Below are 5,079 nucleotides of genomic sequence, written 5' to 3'. Positions count from 1 at the left end.
GCAACAGAATGGCCCCCTCACCTCGACTTGAGCTTGTCACATAGAGAACTGTGTAAAGATAGCCATTCTTAGGACGTTTATAACCCCTCAGAGGGAGGAGGAGGAGGAGGGAAACTTGGAAAGAGGCGATGTGGGGAGGGCTGTGGGGAAAGCTTATTTGTGGCCAGGGAGGATAGAATTAATCAACTTGAATGTTAATGAAAAACCCAAGCACTCCTTAGTGTTTACCTTCTTTTCCCCGGCTGTTAAAATAGGAAAAGTGCAAAGGGCACGGGGACTGCACATCGATAAGCCCACCTAAGTGGGCTGGAATGCTCATTTGCGAGTGTGTCGCACTCTAGACATTCATTCAGAGACAAGGAATTAGAGAGACAAGACGGGTTCTTTATTTCAGAGCTATGCAGATTCTGTTTTTCTGTTCACAAGGAACACCCAAAGTGGCTCGTGACTGCCACAATTAACCAAGGTAAAGGTAAAGGGACCCCTGACCATTAGGTCCAGTCGTGACCGACTCTGGGGTTGTGGCACTCATCTCACTTTATTGGCTGAGGGAGCTGGTGTACAGCTTCCGGGTCATGTGGCCAGCATGACTAAGCCGCTTCTGGCGAACCAGAGCAGTGCACGGAAACGCTGTTTACCTTCCCGCTGGAGCAGTACCTATTTATCTACTTGCACTTTGATGTGCTTTTGAACTGCTAGGTTGGCAGGAGTAGGGACCGAGCAACGGGAGCTCACACCGTCGCAGGGATTCAAACCGCCGACCTTCTCATCAGCAAGCCCTAGGCTCTGTGGTTTAACCCACAGCGCCACCCGTGTCCCACAATTAACCAAAGGACACGTTAAATGCGGGGGTGCCAATCTGAATAAAATATGGGGTGGGGCACGTAAGCCCCACCTGCAAAATCACGCATATGATGCGGTGCATGCACATCATTTGAATGGCAATGCCAATCAACTGGCCCCCTCAAATATTTTATAGGGGGGGGGAATGAAAACCCCTCGGTCCCTAGGAGTGGGCTCCTATGGTTAAATGACAAGTCAACATAAGCTGGCAGGAACATACCAGGGGTCTCCACAACAGAAAAGGTTCTGCAGGGAGGGGGACATGCCAGGGAAGATGGTTCTATATTAATAAAATGATAATTTGTTATCCAGCCAGACTTTTGCGGTATGCAGGCATTCAGCTTATACAGAACTCCTAACCGGACTGAATGGAATACAACTGCATGTGTAGCTAAGAACTGGCTACCACAGCATTTTGCCTAACAAGTCAAAAAAGCGGGTATAATCTTACACAAAGAGATATCGATCCAATCAAAATAGCACTTTAATAACTCTGTATTCCAAAAACTGCTGGAGTGCAGAGTTAATAAGGTATTATGGCCAGGGTAATTAAGAATATGTCTCTCAAAATGCATCCTGTATAGAATCATGGTTTTGTAGAGCTAGAAGGGTCCCTGAGGATCATCTAGTCCAGCCCCTGTAAGGGGATCGAACCTGCTTGGCATTATCAGCACCACACTCTAACCAACTGAGCTAGCTAGAAATGCTACGAACCTCGGCTTGGGAAAACTGCTGCTATCTTACCTGAGGGTAGGTCCCACCGAACTCAGCAGAGCTTACATCTGAGTAGACATGCAGAGGCTTGCACTACCAGCGTCAAAAAATGTACCTGCTCCATGAGCCAAACCCATTTATTACGAAGTCCAGTCTCTGGCTAAGTCCATAGTGCACTCTAATAAATTTAATAGAAGATCAAATATTTATGGTTAACACCACCCGATGAAGATAATCTCTGCTTGATAACACTCTTCCCAAGTCAGGGAGCAATCCTACCCACAAGAAGCAGGCTTAAAGAAAGGCGGTGTAAATTACCATATTCTTTTCTCTATAAGACTCACTTTTTCCCTCCTAAAAAGTAAGGGGAAATGTGTGTGCGTCTTATGGAGCGAATGCAGGCTACGCAGCTATCCCAGAAGCCAGAACAGCAAGAGGGATTGCTCCTTTCACTGCGCAGCGATCCCTCTTGCTGTTCTGGCTTCTGAGATTCAGAATATTTTTTTTCTTGTTTTCCTCCTCCAAAAACTAGGTGCGTCTTGTGGTCTGGTGTGCCTTATAGAGTGAAAAATACGGTAACATGTATAAACATTACAGCAGACCCAAACCCCATTCCTCAGTGGGGTGGCTGCCATCTGCTCTGCCTAAGCCTGGCAGAGGGAAAACAAGCCTTTAAAACAGGGTTCTTTGGTCTTTGTGCCAGGTTTCCAGGTCACACGAATGAACTGAACGGGCTTAGGATTCAACCTGAGTCCCCCTTCTGTGGTCCTTCCCCTGCTGCCACCCCAGAGCATCTCCTCTGAATGAATCAAACTGGGCTTGGATTAGCCAGCTTTGGCTTGGCTATGGCTGAGCTCCAGCTGAGCTGGGAAGAGCATTCTACAAATGCTAAACTAGGTGAGGGTAGCCATTGGTTCTGAACCCTCGGTGAGTTAGGGACTTCTCCTGCATGTGAAGAATCCAGTGGATTGAGTGGATGAGACCAACAGTAGGTCCAACGGTCAAGAAGGCGATATCTGCATGTGCTGTAGAGAGAAGTGAGGGGCAGATGGGGCTCGTCCACCTGGGAAGCCCACCTAGGAGATGGAAAACTCTGGCTCTAAACCTCCGCTGCCATGTGGGGCATCTTCGGGAGAAGAAAAAGCTAAGGAGTAAAACTTACACAGATCCAGAGTGGAGTCCCTAAGATGGTTGGATGGAGCCTTGTATGCCTCCTTCCAGCGACACCTGCAGCCAAGCTGTTGCCAAACGTGCTGTTCCGCTTTCCGTGGCTCAGTCACCTCAATCCTGGCTGGGATGGAGGAAATATGCTGGTGTATCTTCAGCCAAGCCAAGGATGGGGAGTTACAGTGATGACGGGGGTGGCGCGGGGACGTGAGTGGCGCTGTGGGTTAAACCACAGAGCCTAGGACTTGCCAATCAGAAGGTCGGCGGTTCGATTCCCTGCAACGGGGTGAGCTCCCGTTGCTCGGTCCCTGCTCCTGCCAACCTAGCAGTTCGAAAGCACATTAAAGTGCAAGTAGATAAATAGGTACCACTCCGGTGGGAAGGTAAACGGCGTTTCCGTGCGCTGCTCTGGTTCGCCAGAAGTGGCTTAGTCATGCCGGCCACATGACCTGGAAGCTGTACGCCGGCTCCCTCGGCTAATAAAGCGAGATGAGCGCCGCAACCCCAGAGTTGGTCATGACTGGACCTAATGGGGTCCCTTTACCTTTACCTTAACCTGGTTGCACTGTGAGCCTTCCAGCTCAGCCGTAGATCTGTTGGATCCTAGCCCCACTCACCTTGCCGAATCTCAGTTTAGGATTGCGTCCTTAGTCATTTTCATTAATTCCAGTGGGTCTTCTCTGAGTAAAAGTTAGTAGAGGACCACATGTGGCTTGCAGAAACAGTTATCCTATTTTACAAATGTATTCGAGATGCGTAGAACTACGATGTCTAACTGCAGTGGCCGTATTAATACATATTAAATCTATATAACTCTATCACTGTGAACAGCATTCAGAATTCTTTTTAGTGCTTTCCCAGTGCACCTTCTTTTTACAGGAATCACAGGAAGACACTGTTTTCCTATCAGCTCATCCACTCTTGTTTTCTTGTCTGGGGACACGATTAATCTTTGCAGTACACAATTAGTTACAGGCAATGAGCTTGACTTGGCTCTTCTAGGTCATTAGCACTGATCTGGTCTGGTCTGGCTGGCAGCAGTTTCATTGGTCTCCACCGGCACGATCAAGAATTTTCCACTTTTTGTCTCAGTGACTGGTCATCATGATGAAACACGGCAAGCTTCAGAGAACGCTCCATCTTCCAACCACCTTTCTTAATGGGATATTGAATCTGTGTTGGCTCTGTCCTTTCGAGGAAGTCTCACATGAGTCAAAGATGATGGAGAAGATACAGGATGGATGCCCATACAATAAACATTTCTCTCTTTTTTGAATGGGACATCCACACTGTCCAACCAATGCTGCCTGTCAGGCACTTTCCGCATGGCAAAGAATGTGCTTGGCTAAAGACTAATCTTTGCTCTGGTTGCAAGTAAAACTTTAACCTGCAGAGAAAAATTCACTCCTCCAGTTATGCCAACTGATTTTCCTGGTGCAAAGGAGTTTTTGTCAAAGGGATTAGGATGTTCCATTGCAGGATAATCCTGGGAGGGCTCTCTCAACAGTGGCGTAGCGTGGGTTGTCAGCACCCGGGGCAAGGCAAGTAATTTGCGCCCCCTAACCCGTAGATTTGCGCCCCCTAACCCTAACCCCCAGATGTTGCGCCCGGTGCGGCCAGCCCCCCTGCACCCCCCACGCTACGCCACTGTCTCTCAAGGACTCTCGACACTGGGGTTTTTGGGGCTGTATATTCTGCAACCCGTCACCAGTGTCATAATAGCGCATTAGTGGCGGATTTATACTGTGCTGTCCACACGTTGTTCCACTTCACCCATTGTTCTCTGATGCCCCCCCCCCATGTTATTGCATTAATGCTGCCTGGAGGGGCACTCTTGCAACAAAAGCCAGAACAATAAAATAAAATAAACCGGAACATTTGGGATACAAGAGTTACAGGATTTCAAGCAGTAAAATGCATCGACTGGAAACAAAACAATATGTCCACCCTGAAACTTTTGCAGGCACAAATTGTATTGAAAGTGGAATCGTGTATAAGAACCACCATGATGGGCACAAATAATCGAGAAGAGGAATGTCTGGAGGTGCCCCCAGAACTATGTCCTACCAAGTTCAGTGGCACTTACTCCCAAGTAAGTTTACTTAAAACAGCAGCCTCAGGGCCAAACTGGATATTTTTGGGGAAATCATAAATAAAATAAGTTACCCATGAACGTAAACAAGTCAAACACAGCATGCATCAGAGGCTTGTGCAACAATAGATGCTGTTTTTGTTATTTTACCCACAAGAACATATAAGAAGAGGCTGTTAGATCTAGCCCAACATCCTGTTCTCATGCGGCAACCAGATGCCCATAGGAAGCACACAAACAGGACCCGAGTGCTAGAGCACCTT

The sequence above is a fragment of the Podarcis vaucheri genome, assembly GCF_965113315.1.
Source record: "Podarcis vaucheri genome assembly, chromosome: 5".
In the NCBI taxonomy this organism is placed as follows: Eukaryota; Metazoa; Chordata; class Lepidosauria; order Squamata; family Lacertidae; genus Podarcis; species Podarcis vaucheri.
This window is presented reverse-complemented; position numbering follows the sequence as displayed.